Raw genomic sequence first — 27,349 nt, 5'->3', positions numbered from 1 at the left:
GATTTTTCTATCAATTATATATGTATTGCATTTCCCTTAAATAGCTTGCAAATTCCTTTAAATTCAAGTCGAAGAGAAAGTCTTAAATTTTTATAAAATTGTGTGAGTTAACTTCAAAGTAGTATGAAAATCTGAGGCACTATCTGTATTTTTTGTTTGAAATTGAGGGTTGTACAGTCGGATTTGAGGCAGAAATGATCTAATCAAAAGTTGAAGTGTGCCATATTCCTTTGTAAAACCGTTAAAATATGGAACTCTTTTTTGTTGCCCGCGTATTAAATCGATCTCTGCACCCTTTTCCTTGAAATTTCCAAATTGGTGGGGGATATCCTATTTAAATCCCCTTTCACGCATTGCTCTTTTTTCGGTGTCACCCTGATGAGGGCAATGTGAATAGAAACGAGGTGCCATCAATGCAAAACCCAATTAGTCTGCTGGAAATCTAACAGTTATCCAGAAACAAAACACCTTAGTAGCGTTGCCATTCTACCAGCTTCCATGGAAAAAGAATTAAAAAAATAGAAGTGTTGGTTAATTAGCGCTTCTAACTTGATGGGTCTTGATGGGTCATGCAAAGCATTCCTGTCCGGTAGACGTTATCGATTGGCCATCATTTGGCTAATGCACTTTTGATTGATTGAAACAATTTAACGGAGATCGGCTCGCGAACAATTAGAACTGGCCGAGGACCACCTGCCTCGTGATGGTGTTTTCAGCGTGCCCCCGTGCGTCTAATGGGGCCTCCGGGGACATAATTGATATATAATTCGGTCTCAAGGGTTTTGCGCAATCATAGTTATTAGATTCGGGTCGGGGATGAATGTTTGCGACTCAGGCGATCTCTCTCCATGGAGGGAGTTAATGGAAAAGAAAGATTTCTGGATTAATTAAAAGGTTTAAAGGGAGATTTATCCTGTTAGATTTATGGGCTCCTTCCGGTGCGAGAAAGAGTGCTAAACAAATCAGACACGGTCAAACAGAGGGTATATAATTACAAAATATGAAACTCCATCAGATATTTCACTGGTAACGCCTCGAGATAAATCACGAACATTCCCCGCTGGTTAAGGAACGCGTTTATGGAGAAAACTTGATAATATTTCGTCTGAGGCCGGACAGGCAGAGCTACCACCGCTGGTACCAGCCCATTCATAAAGGTCCCGGCATTTGGAAAACGTCGGATGACAGCCCACACAACTTTTTAATTAATTTTTGGCACGAACCCGCGGAAAAAATTGAAAATCCGGGGGTCAGAAGGGCGGCATTTTTGCAGGGCTCGAAGGGGGGAAGGGTGGCAACAGCCCCTCGTCTCGAACGCCCTCCGACTTAATCCCTGCCAGATGGCGCTCTTAAATCGCTTAAAAACTTCAATATAAAAAGAAAGTTGTTGCAGCGGATTTAATAGGAATTTACTCATCAATTTGCGCAGCCAATGCAAACCGTTTGCCCCCCCCCCTCCCCCGAGAGGGGGGGGGGAGCGTTGCTCTCCCTCCAATCCAGCGATGTAATTCCTGTTTACACGACCCTGAAAATTATTATAAAATTTTAAAGGTGTCTATGCCACCCATTGTATGCCACTCATTATTATTGGCTTAAATCGGACAGCTGAGGTTCGTCAAAGACGGATCGGGCCACACATCTCGGCCGAAACACTCTTCAAGTACCGTGTAATACGCTCGGTACCACCGTACCACCGTTTTGATTGATGACTGCAGATTAAGGGAAGACAATGCCATTGTACTCGAGAAAGGTTCGGGAATCGGTGGCATGCGGTGTCAGAATTGACACCGACGATTAATCGATTAAAAAATCTCGAGTTTTTAATGATGAATGACGTAATTAATTCAATTAATATGGTTTGCTTAGAATTTGAAAGTAATATCATGAGGATCTACTAAAAATCCCAAAATCGCGTGAGATGATCAGTGACCAAATTTTCCTTCATCTAAAATTTCTCTGAGAAACTCAGGAAAATCTCAATTGTCAATTATCTAAGGCCAAGCAGTAATGGTTTCGTGATTATTGACGCTCATCAGGCTGCTGTAGGTAAATAATCTCGCATTAGGAGTCGTTGAAAAGAAAAAAAACCTTTTTTCAATTTATTTTTATTGCAGATTAGGTGAGTTGGTGTTCTGGTGCCCCAAACAGTGTGAGTCAAACTATGATTATTGATAACCTCTGTCTGCCTTCACCGCTCTACCACTCAAGACGTGGTACTAGGCATTATTTTATTAATCAAAAATGTGATTCAGGGGACTAAAATACTTCCCGGAAATAACGTCAAAACCATAATCAAGTTTTCCTTGTGATGATGTCTCCATATTTAATGTCTGTTCTCCATCGCACTGCATGGAAGTGACCACAATCACAAGATTGTGTGTTCAGAGGTGGCACTCCCGTCACAGAATCAGTAACTGCTTGTGACTGTGTGAAACGCTCCATTACTCCATGGAATACTCTATGACCCATGGAATTCGGTGTAAACGTGAGACATAGAACATATATTTATCACAAAGAGTCCATTCGGCCTCAGAACTTTAGTCTAGTGAGGTCAAAGCGTGAACTGATACAGTTATGCTCAAATTCCTGCTGTCTCTTAAATATTTGTTTCAATATGGTATAGAAGGATATTTGTATGAAGTCGGAACAGAGTCATGGTGGCTTGAAAACGCTTCTCAAGGGGCTAATTGCCCTACTGTAAAATTTGCATTTCTAATGCATATGTTAGTTGAGACGCAGCACCTGCCAAAATTCCTGCAATCGCTGGCCATTAATGGGCACATACACATCATTTCCGAGAAGAAGCAGGGCAATTTTTGTTTGATATATTAGTACATGCCACCATCCAGAAAGTAACAAATTAGTCAAGTACTTTGAGTAATAAAATTTTTGTTTTTTTGAGGGTTTACAGTGTACCCCAATTTTTGGGTATTTGGTCTCTTAATACAGAAAAAAGTAATTATGGTGAACTTTTGTAGGCTTAACAGTAAAATAATCGAGATCAAGGGCGATAAGACAAATCGTCTGTTTTGTATCATTATTCGTGTCCTATAATTAGTCTAATTCGTCAAGCGCTTACTGTGAAGTTAATGACACATCGGCACCGAAAAAATCTCTTTTTAATTATACCCCAGATCAAGCTAATGTTAACAAAACGATCAAATGTCGGAAAAGTCGTAACTTTAAACCAGAGGCGATTGAGACCCCGAAAAAGCTCTGCTTGAGTTCAGAGTTTCGCTCAAATATGCCTGTGCCCTAGAACGAGTTTTGGGGAAAAATGTAATTTTAATTAAGGCGTATATGCACGTTGCCATTGCTGCCGCTGATATGAATCTAAAATAATATAAATTATTTTCCTATTCGCTGAATTTACTGGATTAACGAATTATTCCCATTGGCCGTAGTCCCCATTTGCGTTATGTTTACACAACGAGCTTGAAATAACCCATTTGCTCCTTTAGATGTGGAAACAAACTCGCATTGAATTATTTTCCTTTCGATTCGCTCCAAGAAGAGAAAAATGGGGAATTTAAGATCGGGCAATTTATCCGGGGGAGATAAATCTCATATAATTCGGGAGCACACGCGTCACACCCCTCCGATTAGAATCGGACAGCTCAGTTTATCTCCCGGTTCTAATTGGGATTATTTGCTAAACAAAAGGTTTTGTTATCGAACAAGGGTCGTGGCGTTAAAAGGGACCCCCGGAAGATTTAGAGATTTTGGATTTTATTGTGCAGAAAAATAATTTAATGATTACCTCCCTTGGAATGGTCGGTCAATCAGCTTGCGCCAGGAGAATTGACGAGTTAAAGGTGCCAGAAAAACCTTCAGTTTTCTTAATTACAGTATAATTAATACAGTCTAGAATCTCATAGTGAATTAAGTTAGTTACTTTTTCGCCCAGAGCTTGAAATTTAAGTGAGAGCTGTGCAAGACGATTAGCCGAGAGAAACGATTACCTGCGGGCGAAAAATACAGGGTGTCTATTTAACAGCCCTTCGGACTGTTATGAGTTTATTTCTAATTTAATAAAAAAATCAATTGTGGGGATGTATATGAGACTAATGAAGGCAAATCTTAAAATGAATGAAATCCTTTCAAGGTGTCGCAAGAAAGCGGGACATCATAAAGTGTTATTTTTTTAAATGGGACCGCCTACGTTTTTTTCACGTGATAAAATCTTCTCTTGTTCCTGTGTTAGTTATTAGATTTTTTTGCCCTGGGACAGTGACTCCAAGCTATGATATTTTAAAAGAAATTTTAAACATTTTCAGTGCCTCATAAAAAAAATTAATATCACAGTTAGCTTAAGTTAGATTTTGATAATTTTAGGAGGATGTAAGATCATCTTGACAGGTACGAATACTCATTTAGCCAAGAATACATACAGGGTGTTCGCGATAACAACTTTAATTTTCCCCTGTACAACTTCAATTTTCTTAATTTTTTCAAATAGAATGATGTGTTTTTTATGACTTAGGAAGAAAGAAAATTCAATTTTCTTTCTTCATTTTGGTATAAAATAATTTCTATTTATCTTAAATATTAATGGAATTATTAATTATTTTAGGAAAACCTGCATTCGCGGCTCCAGGTGTTAATCGTACATTGCCATGGTTTCAATGTTTTTTTGTTTTAAGTTTTGACAGCTTATTTATGGTTTTCTGTTCTTTCGAAATCTGCTTATTTCAAAAGTGGCCATCAAAATGAAATATACTCAACAAGAATTTATTAGTATGATTTATGTAATTGATTCATGTGATGGAAATTATTTATTAGCATCTCGGCACAACGATTGCTAATAGAGCACAACGATTTCCTAATAGCGGACATCCTAATGTAAAGAGCCTAGAAAGTCGAAAGGAACGTTATGACTGGACAGGAAGTGTTAATTGTGAAAAAAAAGTCAAAAGAAAAGCATCTTAGGAAAAGAAAATGAATTAGACGTCAATAAGCTGTCAAAACTTAAAACAAACCACATCGAAACCATGGCAACACACTCAGGCACATGGCCATAAATGAAAATTTTCCTTAAATAATTAATAATTTCATAAACATTTGAGATAAATATAACATTATTTTATACCAAAATGAAGAAAATTGAAGTTGAAAAAGTAAAAATTGAAGTTGTCATTGTGAACATTCTGTGTGTATTTTTGGATAAATGAGTATTCATGAATGCTAAGGAAATCTTACGTGAAAATCCATCATAAAATTATCAAAATGTGACTTAAGCTAACTATGAAAGTAATTTTTTTATGAGGCTTGCAAATGTCTAAAATTTCTTTTAAAATGTTATATCTTCCAGTCATTGCATCCCTGTCAAAAAATTTTGAAGCTAACAGAAGATCAAGCGAAGATTTTGTTATGCGGAAAAAATGCAGGTGGTCCCATTTTAAAAAATGACGCTTTATTACTCCTCAATTTTTTGGGGCACCCTGTAGGGTCGTTACTAATTTTACAATTTACCTTCAGTAGTCTCATATACATCCCCATAATTAATTTTTTTATGACATCACAAATAAACTTATTGGAGTCAGAAGGACTGTTAAATGGACTCCTAATATAATATCTCTTTGCTAATTGAGAAAGGTGCCATTATACTGACACAAATCAGAAAGTAAAGTGCCATTTTTGCTGTCTAGATGGAAAAAAAATTTTTTTTTATGTTTAACGTGGTTTTAATTTTTGGGCTCACTCGTTTTTTTTCAGGTTTTCTTGGTTCTGAATACACAGTCATTGACGATTTTGTTTGAAGCCTGGTGACAAAGGGGGAAGGCAACGTCAGTTTCAGTTCTAAATTGTTAGTTAGTTTTACACCTTTTTAAACAAGGTAAAGAGCATCCCAATGAAATGGCCAACTGGTCTCCAGACATTACACTCTTTTCATCTTTAGGGGTATATAAAAAATTAGGTGTATAAGTTTGAGCCCTTTACAATTTTATAATCGAGGTATTTTAAGGAGCGTAAATGGAAATACATTCCAGAATACAGAAAAATGTAGAAAATTGTCAAAAGTAGTCATACAATTTACCATCATTTTGAAAACCTAGATTGAGTTAATATTAATTTTACAGTAACTATTATTCATTTTAACTATAATTGTTTTGTTTGTACAATTACTCACTTAATTAATTATTATTATTCTAATGAATAATCAATGATTATATATTTTAATTATAATATATATATATAATATAATAAAAGGTTGGGGAAATTATGAATGCGTAGGAAATAAAAAGCGACAACAAGAGGATAGCAAACAGGACGAAAAAGTAACAGACAAGAAAAAGAAAAGCCACAAAAATTAAATAGCTACCTAAATAGTATCAAAAAGAATTCACAATAACGAACAGGGAGTCTGTAAAAGTTCTTTACAACGCTATGTCTCATATTCTTCAAATCAAAACAAGACGATTTAGTCATATCTATTCTGGTCCAAAAGTTGACAATAACAGCGCTAGAGGACGTCAGAGTTGAAAATTAAAAATCAATTTTTGATCATAATTTTCATACTGTACAATATAAAAACGTGGAAGTTAATATAGGGGAGATTTTCAAGATGCAGAATTCATATCTGCTGAAAAATTGCATTTATCTGATAGAGGGCGCTATTTACAGCCCAGAGCACGTATTTAATTCATTCAATTTTTTTCCTCCTGGTATAAATACTTTTTGAATGCAGTAGTATATTTAGTCATCGTTTGTAAGTAAATAAGGTATACCTTGTTGATGTTGGTAAGAAGAACCGTTTATGAGAAAAACGCATTTGAGTGACACGAATATTGTCCTAGCAAATTGATAATTAACTGACGAAGTTTGATAAGAAAAGAAAATAATAACAATTTTACTATCAATCTAAAATTTAGTATGTTGATATATGTAATTTTATGAAGGAAAAAACACATAACAAAATTATGATTTATATCAATTCATGAGCGTAGAACTTGGATTTTTTAATAATTGCATATATCAGATTTCTATGTCAATGGTAGAAAAAGAGTTTAGGTATAAGATTTTAGATTAAACAACTTTTTACTACAAATAAAGTACTCTTGATAAGTCTTTTTTTAATCATTCGTAGTAGTTTTTAAAAAATTAAGTTACAAAACATGAATACAAATAAATAAAGATGTCATAGAAACTGTTCAAAGTATCCACCATTTGCAAGTACACAAAGATTTATACGCCGAAAAAACTACAATGTACTCTTTGCATAACTTCTTCGTCATCTCTAATATTATTTGTTGCAACTTGAATACGTTGGCATAATTGTTCTTCATTATCTATAGTTGTCATGTAAACCATGAACTTAAGATGTCTCCATAACAAATAATCCACTGGATTTAAGTCCGGAGAACGTGATGACCAGTTTACAGGGGCGTCATTATATCTATCTATCCATTTATTTGAGTACTGCTGATTCAAATGATTTCTAATATTTAGTACAAAATGTGGTGGACCTCCATCATGCATGAAGCACATATTTCTCCGAAGTTGTAAAAGTAAATTCTCTAACAAATCTGGCAACATATTTTGTAGATGATGCAAATATATTTCTTCCGTTAATCTTTATGGAAGAATGACAAGACCAGCAATATGGTTACCTATTATTTCAGCCCACACATTAATTCTAAATTCGTGTTGAAAGTGATTTGCCTTGATTGCATGCAGATTTTCATCTACATAAACGTGTTCATTAGGAAAATTCGTTACCTCTTTTCTTGTAAAACACGCTGCATCGGTAAACAAAATATTTTTGCCAAAATTTAAATCTCTTTCTCTTTGCCTATTAATAAACCAACAAAAAACCAGACGCATTTCAGAATCAAGATGTGGGAGATTTTGAACTAGCGTCTTATTGTAAGGATATAGCAACTGTTTTTTAAGTACTCCATAAACGACATCTTTGAATATTCCTATTTCCCTATCTAGTCGTTTTGTAGATATTTCTCGATCTATTCCAACACGTTCTAAAATTTCTTCTTCCACTTCAACGACCCTTGCAAAATCCATAATCAATAGTGAAGAAGTAAATTGGCCATCCCTGAAGACGTCGCTCAACAGCGACAAAAGTTGGGTGGCTTGGTATACAAAGATTCAGAAATTTATCGGTGTACACTTTAACACACCCACAATTATTTCCTTGGCAATATTCAAACAGCAATACCATATTGGTATATTCTTCATTCGCGTATTGCGCGGCGACGATGAATCTCGAAAATTTAATTTTCTGATTAATTAAACTTAATAATTAAAATTATTGACAATTCTTTTATTTAGATAGAACTATGGAAATTGACAATAACAGCGTTTGTGTAAAGGCAAATTCTTTACATTATATATCTGACAAATGCGCTTCTGAAAGTCGAATTTTTATCTAAAATATGTTTACTAAACTTTTTTGTGTTAATTTTTTTGTAAAACTACTGCGAATTATTAAAAGATTCTTATCAAAAGTACCTTTTTTTCTGGTAAATAAGTCGTTTAATCTAAGATCTTTTACCTAAACTTCTTTTCTTCCATTGGCGTAGAAATCTAACATACAATTACTAAAAAAACAACTTTTACAGCCATGGATTGATATTAATAATTATTTCGCTATGCGTCTTTTTCATCATAAAGCTATATCCACACATTAAATTTTAGATTGACATTAAAATTGTTATTGTTTTCTTTTCTTATTAAACTTCATCAGTTCATTACCGATTTATTAGAACAATATTAGTGTTGCGCCGTCACTCAAATGCATTTTTCTCGTAAACGGTTTTTCCTAGCAACGTCAATAAGGTATACCTTTTTTCCTTAGAAATGATGACCAAATACATTACTGTATTTAAAAATTATTTATACCAGGAGGTAAAAAAGTTTTAATCAATGAAATACGTTCTGTGGGCTGTAACTGGCTCTCTACCATATAAGTGCAATTTGTCAGCAGATATATATTTCGCGTTGTGAAAATCTCCCCTATACTAACTTCCATGTTTTTATGTTGTATAGTATGAATATTATGATCAAAAATTGATTTTTAATTTTCAACTTTGACGTCCCCTAGCGCTGTTATTGTCAACTTTTGGGCCAGAGTAGATATGACTAAATCGTCTTGTTTTAATGTGAGGAACCTGTGATAGAACGTTGTAAAGATATTTTACAAACACCCTGTGTATCTCTGTAGCCCCATTCATCTACGCATGTACATATACGAACTGTATATCTGGTTACCTAATTCACGGGTAGTGCATAGTGAATTTGCAATTGTTTTACGTCCTGAAATCCAAAACTCATGTTTTTGGTTACTGTTTTTAAATTAAATTCTGCCCCTGCTTGATCATGCCAGTGGCTTTATTGAACTGAAATCTGCTTCTGTGAAACTACAAAATCGACTTAGAAGGGATTTCCTTATCGCCGCCCACTGAATAATGTTCTCGAGCAAAGTCGAGCGATTGTGATCGATTCGCTGTCACTCGCAATAAACACAATGAGGCTGTTAAGTAGCTTTGTGCCTGACAAGACACGGTACTGTTAAAGCTTAAAAAGTTGAGCAACATTAAATCACTAAATCAGAAAGAAAAAAAGAAGAATCTATAGCGTTTTACCAACTGTCTTCTAAGGCAAATTAATAAGCGAAAATTGGCCTTTCGTGCGGTTGAGAATGACACCTCGGCAGAGCCAACTTAACAGTGAGATAATAACCCTAATTACCCTTCAGGTTTTTGTTTCGATATGAGACTTCGACATTAAACACACACATAAAACCTCTTTCTTTCACATGACGTTTTTCTGAAACGATCTCACACAATGCCCCCGACCATCTGCCCTAAGTAGGCTATTAATAATTAAAATTTACCTGAACCGCATTCGTCATCCGGGCCGATACGTCATACAGTTATGACAGGCCGTCATTGCGGTCGCATTGTGGTCTAAAAGGAAATTGTGTAATGCTCCGACGTCATAGAGCGTTTATCCCCTATTCCACCTCATTATGCGGTCAAAATACCAGTCTTCTGGGGGACAATGGATGTCACCACACGTGACATGCGCTAAACTGTTTGTAGAGTTGCCACTTTTCATCATTCGGTGACTGACGAGGGTTGTTTAAGGTATTTATGTACCAACTCAGAGATGTTTGGCTTTTGACTTTGGTTTTGTACAGGGCTAGAAACAGAATTATTCACATAGAAATGTTGTCAATCTGTTTGAGTGCAGCTTACCACAAATTCACATTAATTGTCAAATATTCCCTTTTCTATTCTTTTCTTTCTCTGTTCCTTTCCTTCTTTTTTTTTCATTATTATCTGTATATATTAGGAGTTGAGAATTTATTCTAATAAAATGATTAGGATCTACAGCGAAGTACGGAGTTTCAGAAAAATATAAGCCATAGACTCATTTTAACAAAAATTATCAAATTGACAGTGGCGTACTGAGAGATAAGTCAAAGAAACATGAAAGAGGGGCCTTTGAGCATTTATGTTTTTCATCTCTTGAGGTTTGAAGCTTCGATATTTTGAGAATTGAAAAATTCGAGAAAATCTGAATGTTCGAGTCTCCAGGACCTCAATTGAGTCAACGAGAATCAATACAGAACTTATATTAGTCGATTAGAGTGGTAAACACCATCATTTAAATAATTTCGAAATTTTCAAAGAGGAGACACGTGGAGTAGGGTCTTGATTCCGGCCATATATATCCCCCAGTTATTCATCCTTTCATCGATAAAATAATTTCAGTAAGGCTTTAAAAACTCCTCTTGATACAGGTACATATCTGCATTTGCCCCTTTATAGAGAGCCTCTTCTTAAGAATCGTTCGGTGATATGGAATGCGATATGCAAACCAGTTGGCGGAGTAAATATTCCAGAATATTCACGCCGCCACTGCCCATATCTCCTGGAAATTCTCCGCGAGAGGAAAAACTCTGGGAAATTGCAGGGGAAGTAAACCTTATCAAAAAGCGGGAAACTCTGCTCGCTAATGTCATGCTTACTTCATCGCTTCTGCACCCGGACGTTTACATTTCCATTTTCCCATTTTCCAGGGCGTTCACGCCACTTTCCATATTTCACGGCCGAATGTGCTCCGGGCAATTTGAAGATTATTCAACGCGAACTGGGGGAGCAAAACCGTATATTCCCGCCACCTTATTTCATATTTATACGAATGCGCTTCTAAGAGGAAAACGCAATAACTGCCCCCCTCGTCCCCCCTTTAACCCCCTTTTGTGTGTATATTCCATGTGGTAATGTGCGAGGCTCCCCAAATTTGGGTTTGTTATGTAAATCGGTGACACGCGTCCCAAGAACAATCGACGAGGTGATTGAATTCGAGAGAACTGAGAAAAATGGGTGGAGATCTCCGCCTCAGCGCCAATGGAGGCGTAACGACAATGGTAACATATTGACTAAGCAAACATTCTACTTACTAACTTATTATTAAAGAACAGAACTGCCCATGACTTGCGAGATTCAGAATGAATGAGATTGAGCCAGTTTGAAGGTTTCTTCTAAGATTTCTCATCAGGTATTGCGTAGCAATTATTTTTATGAGGCATGTTGCTCTCAACCTGTTATGAAGTATCTTAAGGGTCAAATTATTACTGTGTTAGCAATAGAAGCCAGCAGTATGCACAACACTAACCATATCTCCGGTCAATCAAATAGGGATAAAGCTGTACAATTTGGAGTTCAGAACTATGCCATTTTAAAATTTGAAAAATTCCTACGACTTTCGGAGGTATTCGAAAAAAATTTAAATTTAGAAAAGATGTTTTTAGTTTTTCCTGAGCTTATTTAGCGAAATAATTCAAAATAATTAACATTTCATTATTACAGTTTTTTCTCTTCCACAATATGGCAATGTCATATTTGAAATCCGATCTTTCGATGTTCTACAACCATCAATTTTGATTTTTCTTATAGGCGCCATCTTTGATGTTCACTTTTTTTAAATCAGCTTTTGTTTCAGATTACCGTATTGTATCATATATTAAGGTCAATGAGGTCTGTTATAATTCCCCATATACAGGGTGAGTCAGAAAGAATGGGCCAACGTTAAACTGAAGATATTACGCACCAAAATATTGTGATTGAGCTTAACATGGCTTATACCAATGTCGCTGGTTTAAGAAATACAGCGTGTTCAAAATTTAAAATTTATTTTGAAATTTCTCAATAATTAAGAAAGTTTTGATAATATAAATCTGAAAATTGGCAGTTTTATGTTTTTTGGTATAATAATTACGAATTTTAAGTTTATTTTAACATTGCTCCTAAAGAGCGCTAGTATCACAGTATTGTTAAAGTAATTTCAAATATATATTTTTTTCTGTTGAGCCACGCTTAAAACAAGTCGACAATTTAATAGAACGCTCAATTCTATAGAGAAAAATAACTTTTGTTTGGGTTGTCTAAATCTATTGGTTTTTAAATTATTTGCATCTAAAAAGTTCAATGTATTTTGCTATGTATGTATTTTTTATTCTTAAAACAAGAAAAGTATTGAGAAATAATCAAAGCAACAATAAATAACAACAACAATTATTGGTAATAGTGATAATGACAAACTTCAAATCAAATGTTGGAAGTATCCACTACCTACCTCAACACATTTTAAAATGCACTTTCTTAAATGTCTCTGAATGTTAAACAAAATTTCTCTATTATTTTTAAATTTATTCGTGGTTTCTTGTATTTTCTACTGTAACTCCTGAAGAGAATTAACTTCTTTCGGATAAACCAAATAATTCAAATTTGACTACACTGAGAAGTCCAGAGGGTTTAAGTCTGGGCTTCTCGGTGGTTAAACAAATTCACTTCCAAGGCCAATCCACCGATGAGGAAAATGTTCATGTAAATATTGGCGTACTGGTAAGGCAAAATATGGTGGCGCTCCGGCGTGCATAAACCACATGTTTTTTCTTAATACGAGTGCTATATCTTCTAAAAGCTCATTTAAATGATGTTGAAGAAAGTTTAGATACCGAGGTCCAGTTAGATTGGGTGGCAATTCAAAAGGTCCAATGAAAAAATTAGAAATTACACCACACCAAACGTTCACCTGAAACTCATGCTGAAAATGCCTTTCTTTTATAGCATGTGGATTCTCAAAATCCCACAAATGATAGTTCCTCCAATTTAAAACTCCCTGTCTAGTAAATGTCTCCTCATCGGTAAATAAAATCTTACCGAGGAAATCTGGGTTTTCAGTTTGCATATTTCGTATAAGCTGAGTAAATTGTAGGCGAGCTGGTAAATCTTGAGGCAATAACTGCTGAACAGGAGTATAATGATATGGATGGAGCATTTCTTTTTTCAAAATTATGCAAATAGACGATTGGCTTAGGCCCATTATCGCACTTAACCGGCGAGTATTTAGGCCTGGATTTTCCAAAATACGAATTAAAATTTCCTCTTCTTCATTCACTGTGATAGTTTTCGGAGTACCATGGTTGTTTTGTGGGCGAAAAAATCCAGTTTCGCCTAAACGGTTGCAAACATTTCTGAAGAGTTTATGATTAGGTTACCTTCTATTTGGCTATAGTTATAGATATTTTCGGGTCGTCTCATGTCCATTAAAATTTGTTTAAGCATAAATACAAATCATATCACGCATTTCACTGTTAGACAAATAATTATGTCGTGGCATTTTCTGCTTATTAGCTAGAACCTTTTGCACTATTAATAATCAACACGAGTACACAAAAGCCAAATAATTTAATGACATACATTTGACAAATATTAACACAAGTTTACTTAGAAAAAAAAAACAGGAATGTCGGAGTCTGAAAAAAAATCATAGCAAAATCCATTAAACCTTTTAAATGCAAATAACTTAAAAACGGATAGATTTAGACGACCTAAACAAGAGTACCTTTTCTCTCCCACCCCTAGAAGTGAGTATTCTTTTAAATTGTCGACATGTTTTAAGCGCGGCTCAACAGAAAAAAAAGTATGTTTGAAATTACTTAAACGATACTGTGAAACTAGTACCTTCTAGGAGCAAAATCAAAATAAACTTAAAATTCGTAATTATCGCACTAAAAAACATAAAACTACCAATTTTCAGATTTACACTATCAAAACTTTCTTAATTATTGAGAAATTTCAAAATAAATTTTAAATTTTGAACACGCTGTATTTCTTAAACCAGCGACATTGGTATAAGCCATGTTAAGCTCAATCACAATATTTTGGTGCGTAATATCTTCAGTTTAGCGTTGATTCATTCTTTCTAACTCACCCTGTATAAAATCTATTGGGGATAAGTCTGATGAACGTGTATGCATATGCGTCTCAATTTTTTGAAATGACTTCATTAGGAAAAATTTGACTTACGTGACTAATTCTGCACATGAGAAAAAATTACAATGATGAAGCGTTGATTATTATGAATTATTTGACACAATAAGTTAAGGAAAGAATAAAAATGGTTTTCCAAAATTCAACTTTTTTCGAATATCTTCGAAAGTCCTCGGAATTTTTAAAATTTTAAATCAGCATATTCCTGAATTCCAAATTGAACAACGTTACCCCAATTTGAACGACCTCGTATGTTTTGTTACTGCGGATATCCTCATGGTTGAGTTCCAGATGTAGGTCCCTGTATCGAACCTCTTGGTATAATTGATGCTTTGGTAAAGAATTTTAACGAAATTTTTATTTAAAACTTGCAGTGAGGTTCTATTACATACTTATAATTCAGTAAACATTCTTGAAGCATGTCGATTTTGATGATTTCTCCTGTTACACGGCTCTAAAACTTTAACGTCTGTGATGAATAATTTACGTACGTTTGGCCGTAATGGTTTTTTAATTAATGGCTCTTATTAAGACAAACGACTGTGGCTGCTCGTATAATTATTAATATTTATGAAAATAGACTTCTTAACATCAGTTATTCGTTTTCCATGGCGAACTTTAATAGGATGTTTAAGTTGATTAACAGGATAAAGGGTGAAACTTGAACGTTGTCCCTGATACCATCGCTCTGCTACCAGCGGGGTAGATTATACCTTTAAGGTAAATTTCGTACAAACTTGCTTAAATTAGTCATCATTAAGTACTGTTTTTCCAGTTGTAGGGGCACTTCAATTTTGAATAGCAAATTTCATCAAATCAAATCAATGGTCTAATATATATACATACATAAATGAAAACGGACCGTGTGACACTTGCATAGAAGCCCAATGAGTCGACTATAGACAACTCTCTTATCACGCTCTTTTCAAAATTCTTCCCTAGGTGTGTATGTTTAGGGCAGTTTTGACCACCGATTTTTAGGTTTCTACCCACAGTGGCCAACAACAACAATTCATACCGCAAGATTGTTAGGGGGCAGCCACCCGTCGAGGCCCCAGATCGTATCTGACCCCGGATAGAGCGCATTTTAGAAGTTTATGGTCCGGCATCTTCGACCACTTACCATTCTCTGATCGTATATGGAAATTGGACATCATAGTTATGTTCGGACATTGTTGGGCCGGATAGCAAACAAAATTGACATAATAGAACTCGTAAACTGCCAGATATGATCGAAATTGGTTTAAGCTTCTTCCGAGAGTTATACGAGGCTGTTGTGCGGTTTTGTACCATTAAGGGCAGGTTTTACTGGTTACATGTAAATGGTAAATTAGATTAAGATGCTAAACGTGAATGTTGGATTCTTATTGACAGTGTATCAGCGTGAAGTAAGTTAGTTAATACACATGTCTTCAAAGCAAGTTTCAAGCTTTTAAAGCTTTTCTGTAAGTGTCAAACCTGTAAGGTATATGCTCAAAAATGAATTAAACCTCATCTATTCCTCTTCCCTCGGGAGTATCCTGAGCAATTACAAGCATCTTTTGAATTCATAAAAATATATAGTATGAATCAAATTGTTCTTCCCACGGAGCTTGGCCCCTGAAAGCTGCTCAATGGGCTTAAGGAAACGCTGTATACTAGAAAATGGCAAAACAAGCTTGTTAGCTGAAAAGCGTTCATTGCCCCAGTCGCGCAATTAACTAAATATTTTTATTCAGAATGAGTTATTGCAAAGCTGAAATTTTCCGTCTAGGATCAATTTATTCAAGTGCAGTTAAGCTTAACTGGAGGATAGTTTCCATGGAAACTGATATTAATTTACTGACCAGTGCTTAAACTTAATAGAACTGTAAATTAAATATTCTACTAATTTTTAGACATTTAATGCCTTAGAATTTCCTATTCTACGTCGCTGAATTAAACATCTTCCTAGAAGACGAACGCAAGTAAATTAAGCAACGATGAAAAATAATTCGATGGATTGACGCTTGACGGGATATGAGACTTGACATAATTGAAACAAAAGTAAAGCGTGATGTTGCCACATCTATGTAAAATTCTTCATATACTTTCTAGATATTCACGAATTATTCTACGGAATGCTAATTAACGTTTCTTTCATATAAGTTGAATAGCTTCCTGATGCTTGACGCAGCAGCTCTCGGACGGCTTTAATTTGAACAAGAACAAACATCGATTTGGCAGCTGTGGAAGAGAATTAAATGGTTTGATACATGATGGAACAGAGGTCTATCATAACTGAAAGAAAAACGAAATACGGCATTGCCAAATCCTTCATATTCCAAAACTTTGCCAGTTTACTGCCATAATTCATTGTCAAGAATAAAAGTTCTTGGACTGGCAGTGTTGGAGGGTAGGGGGGATAATATCAGCTTTCGCACCTGGATGCTCCATCTTTTTTATATTATCGGGGATTTGCGGCAGTAATGAGATGTCGTGTCGGAAAAATTCCGGCAACAATTTAAGCAAATTGTAGGTGGCTTTCGCCTGACGCAGGTGGCCTCGCTTTCCTCCTAATCTGCTCGTTTGGAAAGAAACCCGGTCTTAAGAAAAAAACCTTATTAAAGTGCCCCTCCGGGAGTAGTTGTCCCACGCGGAATCATTTTGTAATTTTCTACTTAAGTCCGCATACTTGTAGGGGGCTTCGCCCCCTCCCCTCCCCCCACAAACCCCAACAACTATGGCGCCAGCGGCCCCAAAAAAAAACCACTAAGAGGTACATAAGAGGCGGTTTTAATTTGTCCTGGGCCCTCTTATCATAATAACTCTAATCACTAAATGTAAACAGCACAGCATGCAGTAGCACACGGAAGGCTTTTATGATATTATGGGGTTGATTGCCCGAATACAGACATCTGTTAGGGGGTGTAAGAGAGCCGCTCTTATAATGTTGCTCAGGGGCGTACTCAGTCTTCGTTTTGAGAGTTATGACGTTTTTCTCAATGATTTTCTTGGTTGAGTAGGATACGCCAATGGGTGTAAGGTACGGTATTGGGAATTAGGGCGGGTGTCACGAGTCAAAGGAAAAAATTAAACAGAATCTGTCAACTTGTAGCCCTCTTAAAGCTGGCGACGGTGATCCGTCTGCCACCTTAATTTGTTGATTGGATTTTTTGTCAGTTTACGTGTTTATGTGGGTTTATAGCAAGTGCTTTCAAGAGTAGTCTGGGAAAAATGAGTTGATTTGGGAATTTTTCTAAGAGAATAGTAGTTTTTTTTACACGGTTTGAGCTTTTTTGGTCAATGCGTTCCATATACACTAACAGCCTGCCCATATTGTATTTCGTATGCCATTTTGATACAAGCATCCACAATCATTGATATAGGAATCAAATTGAAATAAGTTGATTCACAAATTTTTAAATTAAATTTTCAGCGGTTCACGGTACGCATGTGATTTCGTGTAAATTTAGGCTTCCCCCAAACAACCCATAATCTGCCTTAAAAAAAATCAGAGGCGTAGGTTGGGGAATTTTAGTACAATCCAATTATGGCTGGTCGGTTTGGCAACATGGCGCTTAACTCTTGTTTAAATGATCACTGTTGTCATATAAAATCATGATTAAATCGATTAATTATTTTTCATGGGTGACAAACATGCTTTTCAGCCATGTTTCAGGAATAAAGCAAATCAGAGTTTTATGTGAAAATCAAACTAATTTTAAAAAGAAAGAGAAAGGACTTGGGCAACATAAAAAGTAATTTTTCAAATTTGAATTTGCATCTCCAAATTAAATTCTAAAATCTGAGGACATTGACGTCAAAAATCAGTATCGTATCATACTGCCTTTAAAAAGGCTAAACGCGTTTCTTAATTTTTAATCATGAATGGAGCAAACTGATTTGCAAATTTGACCACATGCATATATGACAAATCACTCAATTATTTTTTTCAATGTGATCACATTTCCTTTGCTCTCGTTGAATGAAAAGTTTACAATCCAATGTTAATCTTGAAGGCATGTGAAACTGCAACTTACCAACTGAGCGCAATCCTTCGTATTTCTCCATATGGCATATTATTGAAATTTTTCCCAATATTGCCGTCTTTCAACTTTCAGGGGAAAAATTTCAATAAACCATAAAAATGGTGTTATTTTGGTATCACTTCCTAAACTGCTCCTCCAACCCATGACGAATGGCCCCCAACACGAATCCAGACGCTTGAAACGAATCGTTTTGAATACCAGATCAGTCTCGGGCTATTATAATATGGCAGGGGGATCACGGCGGGGGCCCGGTCCTGTACGTTGGGGCCCAAATATTTGAATTGCATATAAGTGGTAAATACAAACAGTGTGCGGTCCAAGGCGCCATGTTGCTCGCGCTATGTAAATGAATGCACGAACATACTAGGTAACTGATACAAGGACTGATTGAGGTAAGGCCTGTTGGGGTTTACAGGCTAATGTATATTAGGTCAATTCTATTTATTAACTTTGAGGTAGATGAATGAGCTTTGGGGTTTCTAAGTATTGTCTTAGAATTGCATCGATTTTCTAGAAGAGTCATGGCATTGGAGTGAAAATGTGGCCTAATGAGGCGGGTTGAGTCTAGCCTTGAATATCCCAAGGCAACCAAGGAACATGTACAATAAAGAGGCGTGATTGCGGCCATTTTTAAAGCGTAATTTGCCAGGAAATTACCATCATGATTCCAGCACTTATTGCCACATAGGAAAGCACATAATTCTCGATTATATCGACAGATTTTGTAGGTTTTTAAACTGGAGAATTATAAGCCTTAGGGCCTGTGTAATAGATGTTGTTAAAACACGAGTTTGCAAGATACGAAGTGGGTTTTGTGATCCAAAACCGCGTCAATTTTGGCTTGACAAACCGACCATGGTTCATGGTTGACCATCATGGGCCTGGCAAAGACAAAGGGCATTTATCATTTTAATAGGCTATTGCGAACCGGCTTGGGATTGATAGCCCACCATAATTACGGGTGTTTGTCGTGAAACTGGGCTTGATGGCTGCTGTCATAACAAAAAACCAGTCGCATTATTTTTTATGGTAATCAGTCACTTGAAAGCACCGCGGGATGCGGTGGTAAAAAGGCCGTATTCGGCACTGCATATTACCGGGAAAATCAATGAGGATGTACAGGGGGACCCAATAGAGAATTGACATGCCGTTTGTTCTAAATCCAGTGGGAGCAGTTCGAAGCTGTGGAAGAAAATGAATCAGTAACGATGTCAATAATCAATGTGATCGTATACAGCGTGACCGTTTTTGGAGGTTAACCATGGAGATTTCGGTAATCATAAAAGATAAGAGGTTAAGTTGGGACAAAGATGGATAATTTTGACTTCAAGAATATGCCATTTCAAAGTTTGAAAAATGTCAATTTCTGGGCATTCCTGAACGAACGCGGATACACAGAAAAATTTCACTTTTAAAGCACTTTGTGGGAAAGTACGTTTGGGAAGGCTTGATTTCTGCAGGCGTTGAGAAAGCGAGGTTAATTCAGGTTAGTTAAAATTTAACGGAACCACCTTTTGTGATCGTGTAACAGCACTTTTCATGAAAAACAGAAACACTGAGTATTTTGAAACAACCTGAATATGGATCAACCTCTTCGCACTTCACATGTTTGAATAAGTAAGCACAGTCCAATATGATTGCTCCGTCACCTTTATCTACTGGAAGTTTTCTAATATTAATTTCTTTATGCAAAGAATTGAGTGCGTTTTACAACATCGTCATAAATAATTTTTTAATGGCGCTGTTGACCTGGCGAGCCACTGTACTTTTAAGATTGAATTCGGAAAATGCAACTTGGCGACAGCTTTAGCTTGGCTGAGAGATCTGCGACACAACGTAGACGCGCATACGAATATTCAATTGTTTTCAACCCACACGGTTTTCCAAAGCCATATTCGGCAAAATTGCCAAAATAACTGATGCGTGAAGGCAATACAATAACACTCAATTTTTCTAAGAAATTGCGCGATTGGCTCGAAGAAATGATTCACAGTTGTTTCGTGATGTCATGACGTTTCACAGTCACCTTCGACAAAAATGTCAAAATAATCCGATACGTGAAGGCAACACAAAAAACCTCAATTGTTCTAAAAAATAACTTAATCGGCTCGATCAGTTTTTTTGAGGTTGGCCCAAAGGTGTTTGCTGCGATTCACAATTGTTCTATTACGTGATGGCGCTTCAAAGCCGTTTCGGCAAAGATGCCAAAATAATCCCACGCAGAGATGATACACAAAACAGCATTTCTTAGTGAAATATACCGATTTAGGTATGGGCTGTGCTCCCAGGTTTAACCGTCGTCCCAATATCTGGAAAATCAAAAGATTTATTTTGTCCTGACGTATAAAGTTCGTCGAGGAACTTCCTTTAGGTAATTTTTGAGGCTTATTATTCTACATATACACTGCGTGACATAGAAAAGAGAACACCCCGTAAAAATGATTTGATTTAAATAATTTTTGGTATGCATGTTGTTTACGCCAAAACAAATACTACATTAAAAAGTTGAACAAATTTAATTGTTAAAAACTAAAAAAAATTTAATAATTTGTCGGTCCTCCGCGGTGTCTTATACATTCCTGTACACGTCTAGGCATGGATCTAATGAGGTGATTGATGTCCTCTTGGGGGATCTCATTCCAGGCTAACTGGACAGCATGACACAGCATAGCTAGGGTTTGCGGGGGATGGGGTAAATTATGCAACCTTCTACCTATAATATCCCATACATGTTCGATCGGTGAGAGGTCTGGAGATCGAGGTGGCCAAGGTAGCAAATTGACTGCATTTTGTTGGAAGAAGTCCATAGTCACTCTAGCCACATATGGTCGTGCATTGTCTTGTTGGAAAACTGGATCAACAAGAGTTTCCAGATAAGGCACAAGATGAGGTTCCAGGACTTCTTGGATGTATCGCTGGGCTGTCATACTGCCTCTGACGAAAACTAAAGGTGACCTGCTACCATATGCAATGGCACCCCAAATCATTACCCCAACAGTCTGATGGACATGCCTCTGTATTGCAAACTGAGGATCCCATCTTTCACCCCGTCTCCTTCGTATTCTTGCCCGACCATCATGCATACCGAAACAGAATCTGGATTCGTCACTAAACACGATATTATCCCATTCCAGAGTCCAATGTATCCGTTCTTGGCACCACTGTAGTCGATTTTGACGATGATTTAAGGTGAGGGGTAACACGAGATAGGGACGGTAGGAAATCAATCCAAAACTTCTTATGCGGCGATAAATGGTTCGTATCCCAATGGGCCTTCCATACTCAGCGAACCACTGATCCGCCAGCGTCCTCGACGAGACGAACCTATCTCTTAGGGCCATAATTCGGAGTCGGCGATCTTGGCGTTCTGTAGTTCTTCGAGGTCGTCCAGTACCTGTTCTTCTGCCTGTTTGCCCTTCTTCGAACCATCCCTGACAGCATCTCACTATAGTGTTTACACTACGGTTCAATCTAGTGGCGATTTCCCTAAATGACAGACCAGCCTCTCGTAGACCCACTATTCGACCCCTCTCAAACTCGTTCAATTGATGAAAATTTCGCTCTATTCTGGTTCTAGGCATATCTCTACGCAGTTTCTAAGCACACTACACTCCAATAAATGTTATTTTCCAGTTGTATTGTTGATATTTTATTGCAATTTTTATATTTAAAAAAAACCTAAAATTCCGAATAACTCGTAAATACGTAGATAAATATGAGTGAAATTTTGATCGTTTCTGCTATACATATAAACAAACATGCATACCAAAAATTATTTAGATTAAACCATTTTTACGGGGTGTTCTCTTTTCTATGTCACGCAGTATATTTTCTCTAGCTATCGACGATCATAGAAAAGAAAGGAAGAGGGTGCCTTTGATTGGCTACCAAGCTGCGTCTTATTAAATAATGAGCCACTGTATCTCGAAAACTGAGGGAGATTGCGCTTTAGAGCAAAAATCCGGTAATTTTTCCTTGTACCGAGAAACTTTAACCTAACGGGATATCTCTTAACACTTAGATGTAATCCATTTAAGCGTGGCCTTCCCGAAGATAAATCGGGGATTATCTAAAAAAATGCTAAACAATAAACAGACATCCAGTGAGGAACTCCCGGGTGGTTAACAGACAAGAACAAACGCATCTATTTAAAAAGCTTCTTTTATCTTGATCCATCGGCTATCCGAAGCCATCAAGCCTCCAGCCAACACTCGTCTTTTGACAAATTGGCTGATTATCATTTTTAATTGACTACAAAAAAGTGGAATGAGCCTTAAATCCGCTCGCAGCCTCACGATTGGCTACTGAACGCGACTCGCTTAATCAGCCTTGACTAAATTGAATAAATTGAATAAAATTTTATTAATGTCTCGTAGAGTTTCTTGCCATTCATTAGGATAGCATGAGAAAAGCTTAAAGCTTCCAGAAGGCGTACGTCATCATTAGGTCCTTAATGGCGGCGGCTGCAGGGGCCCTCAAAGGGCGGTAAATGTCAACTTAATAAAACACGTCGAGATAATCTAAACTTGAGGGTTAATCCGGCAGTCAAGTGCCTTGAATTGAAGATGGGGTGAGTGATTGTAACGTTCTGAGCCCTTAAAGGTCACTGACTGCATTGCATGCGCCAAAAAAGCTGATTTGGAGTGGAGATCTCTAGAGGCTTCAGGTGTGTTAGGGACGTTTGTCGGGAGACTTTGAAAGATTTATTTCCTCCCTAGTTTAACCGCAGCCGTCCCAATTCATCTGGGCATTATCAAAGATCAGCTTTAAATAAAAAGGTGAAAATTCATCATAATTATCGTCCGAGAAACCGAGAAAATGAAACAACCACCCCGCGGAGCGTCCCATGGAAGGCCGAATAAATTAGGTGACAAAACAGCTTTTGTAAGGGACACAAACATCTCTGCTGCGTGTATTTTATACATCCGGCCTTAAGGCCAAATAAATTGTAAATCATTTGATTTGTCAGAGTTTCCGTGGACGTTGTGGGTGTATTTATGGTTGGGATATGATAATCAAATTCGACGAGGAACGTGCTTCTTCTTTGTAGTGGCTTCTGGTGCCTTAATGAATCGCCTCTGTGCCTCTCACGAGTTTATCAACGTCCTTCAACAATTTTCAAACGTCCAAGACTAAAAGTTTATTAATCAGCTTTAAGCTTGTTCAAAAACCTCGAAAAATGTTGTTTAATATCCGGAATATGAAATAATATGTGAATTTTAATGGCATTCCGGACGATGAAAGTTATAGCAAAAACACCTTCGACTGAATTTGAGTCAGCAATCACTAGCTTTCCTTTAATTACTCTTAACTTCTTTAATACCTTTAAATTAATTTTAAATTTCCGTTAAATTTTAGTTTAACTTGTGTAATCTAAGATTAAATTTTTCTGAAATTTACTTTTAATTGATTTGCAGGTATTTGATTTTGCAGGATTTCCCGCAAAATTTGAAATGAATGATGAGTGAATTCTCCAAACCAACAATGTGGAGAATTCACTTCAAATGGAGGTGTACTAACAAAACGAGAATGAGGGTTAATAAAATGCAGGAAAAATCACGCTGTCAACATCTTCTACGAAGGGCGTCGCACACATTTATTAACCTCAACTGAAAAGCTTCTCAAGTCTCCTAAATAACCCAGTACAACAAAATCAACCCCTAACGGAGCTTCCAAATGTCCGAACATTTGCTCAAAATCGCCCACCTTTTGGTCATCGGACAGTGGTCCGATGGGAAATCAATGGGATGATAAATGGCCGAATAAACACATCCTCGATCCGCACAATGCCCATCGATAGAATTTCAATTTGGGCCTAACAATGGTCACCACTCAAATCGGGCCTAATTTATTGGGCGGATTTGCACTGAATCTGATCGCTTTATTAACAGATACACCGGAGGTTGCGGTCAAGTAGGCACACGCGTCATCCCCCGAAATCAGGGGGTTGCGGCAACTGCAGATGACCCTGATGGTGATGATGACTCAGTTTCGGCGATTGTACATGCATATATGGGGTGTTCGAGTTTCAGTGGCTTGAGACCCAGGGGCGTATAAGCTAAACATTTTGAAAATGAGTATTTTAGGAATTTTTAAAATTACTGTAAGCAATAAATCTATCTATTTTTTCCGATTAAATAGTGTGCGTTAAGCCTCTGTATTTTACTTGCTACAGTGGCGTAACTTAGTCCTCATATTAGGTATAAACTTTCTGACAGTAGAGTTAACAGTAGAGTAGATGTAGATCGTAGTTGCCAACGATACCTGTCGTGTATTTATACTGGACGTGGCAAATGATTCAGATGGGATATTTTCTTCCAGGCTCAACATCATCACCGTTGACATTGCCGATTTTTGCCTGCGTGTAGCTGAAGCGAGATGAACCAAACTGACGACACCTGATGAGATTAAAATGAGTTTTATGGCTGATCGAGCTAATTAAACATAGAGTTTGCAGAGTACTGCTTTTCAGAGCTTCGAATCTACCCATTTGACATCTTAGAATTTCGCATAGATTTCCATACGTTCCTCAATCTTCCTGATTGAGACTTTTGGGACTTTCGGAACTATAGAGGAATGTTTCCCTCCTTGCAGCCTAAAGTCTTTCCTAAAGGTTTCCTACGTCCCTGCTCGATGCAAGCCCCCGCCCCTGGGGCCCATCAGCCTGGGGCGGCTTTAAGTGGCCGGGGATGTCACTTCAATTATTTGGGGCTCGCGTGCACCGAAGGCCCCTGTTTTTTAGCCCTGATCGGCCCTCGGGGACGGATCTTTACGCTAATTGTCGAATAAATAAGCGCCCGGACTTAATCTAATTTTTTCGGTTAGCTGATTGCTTATGGTAGCTACTAGCCTTTAATTAACTGCGTCTTGTTGCGAAATAAAACCTCGGAATAAGGTTTATCAAGGGCCATTTCACCCTTATATCAGACGTTTCAGTGCGGGGAAACCGCTTATTGATGCAGTTTTCCCGGGAACCAATAAGGGATTTTTCGTACTTATTAGATGCGATAAAACGGACAATAAAGATGACCATTACATGATCTACTGTTTTATGGGTTCGGCGATGGAATATACGAGAGGGGCGCCCTTTGGGGTGGTCGCATATAAAGACGTTTAGGAGGTTACGTGATGCGATTCGGCAATGGACAACTGCTTTATTTTTATTATTGAATATAGTGCCGTGGCTATATTTGGCTCCCTAATGGGGACCATTGATTGGAGATCCCAATCAGATCGTTAAGTTTAATTTGGGAGCTCAAAAAACTATCTTTATGATATTGTTAACTGTTGATGCGCCCACTCACATTATTGAAACGTCAAAAACTATCGATCGGCAATAAAGTCTTAATAATTAAATCCCGTCAGAGACAATAATGTGAAACAAGCACGTGGGCTTCGATATTCGATATTTAATTAATTCTTTACCGTTTACGGCTGCATAATGAATGGAAGATCTTTTACGTCACCCACGTGCGATTTGGTTTTTACAAGATGAAATTTGATATTTTGCTCGCTTCTGATCTTTTAGGGTTGAAGTCTATCTGGAAGACGCACCTCAAACGAGCTTAATAGCAGTTATATCGAATTTAAGTCTACACTAGATTTGGCTGCCTAAGAATTATCTGCAGCTCTTCAGAAAGGTTATATTGATTTAGAGAAACGATGAGAAAATATTGAGCAATTATTAAAAATCATTAAACAAGCTTATTTGCAACGATATCGAATTTAAATGAATCCTCGCTCTTGCTGCTCAAAACTTGAATCTTTTAATTACAGTACCCTGTATGTTTTTTCACATTTAGAGAGTTTATGCCATGAGCAAGATTTGCTACTCTTTCTCCCATATTTTTCTTCACTAAATATTTAAAGATACAGGTCTTATACAGTACATAGACCTCTCGATCTCCTCTACGTCTTGAAAACGACGATTTTCTTGCAATAAAATTACATTTGAAGTTAATTTTGTCTTTGGCTACTATAAAAATCGCTTTCCTAAATTAAAATGCCATGTGGGTTTTTTATACATGGAAAGATTAGAAGAATAGGAAAAATACTAAGAAAACTGCCTATGCTTCTTGCACTTTTCTCTACTGATTTTTGAACTTCAGACCTCTTAACATGAGCTTTTTTTGCCATAAAATCAACTTTAAGTTGATTCTCGCTTTAGTCGATCCATGCTCAAATTTTATCAATACAACACTTTGAGTATTTTTTCATATTTGAAGAGACATTCGTAAGGAAAATCTGTGTATACATTTTTCCATATTTTGCATAATTAATTTTCGAAGTTTAATAAGTTGAAAATTAACCTTTTTGTTATAAAATCGACATTAATAAAATTATCTATGTCGTTATTAACAATTTGACTTAAAAATTGTGCAAAGTTGTGATTTTTGGAGAAATGAGAATTTTTTAGATTTTCCCGAAATCAAAAACGTAAAACGAGTTCTACATGAATTTATCTCCATAAAGGACATAAAGAATTATGCTTTTTATGGCATCTTTGGAATTTGGCGCATTCTATTCTTGATACCACTTCAAAGTAAAAAAAAAAAGTCATTCAAATCTGGTGACTTTCCTGTGCACTCTTTATAATACCACACCTCCTCTAATCAAATCTAAGTGTAACTAAATATTTTACGACACAAGCAAAAAATACTTTTAATCTGCATACAGATGATACAGCGATATGACCCAAATAGTGTAAAATGTGTGTAAAATTGAACACAGCATTCAATTTTTATTTAAAATTCGTTCATAATCGCATATAAAAAAAATATAGCCGACAGTTGTATCATTTTTTTTGACTCGCTCTGTATCACGCTGTGACGCCATGATATTCTGTTTTTCTCCCTCTGATTTACATATATATATAAGTCCAAACCGTATATTAGCAAAGTTATTTCTCTCTTGATTTAGGTTTAATTACTAAAAACACATTGTCACTTTTTCGTGATTTTATGAAAGGAAAACTCTTCAAAAATTGCTGAAAATTGTCAATATTTCCAAAACACGTGGAATAGACGTAACTAAATTCTT

General features: G+C 36.6%; 1 protein-coding gene across 1 annotated transcript in view; it reads left to right on the top strand.

The window, feature by feature from the left end:
- The window catches only part of Snx21 (Sorting nexin 21), a 75,543-nt gene that overhangs the window by 12,650 nt on the left and 35,544 nt on the right, over window positions 1–27,349 (top strand). The gene's annotated exons all lie outside the window — the stretch shown is intronic.

This window comes from Euwallacea similis, chromosome 5 (assembly GCF_039881205.1).
Source record: "Euwallacea similis isolate ESF13 chromosome 5, ESF131.1, whole genome shotgun sequence".
Lineage (NCBI taxonomy): Eukaryota > Metazoa > Arthropoda > Insecta > Coleoptera > Curculionidae > Euwallacea > Euwallacea similis.
This window is presented reverse-complemented; position numbering and strand designations above follow the sequence as displayed.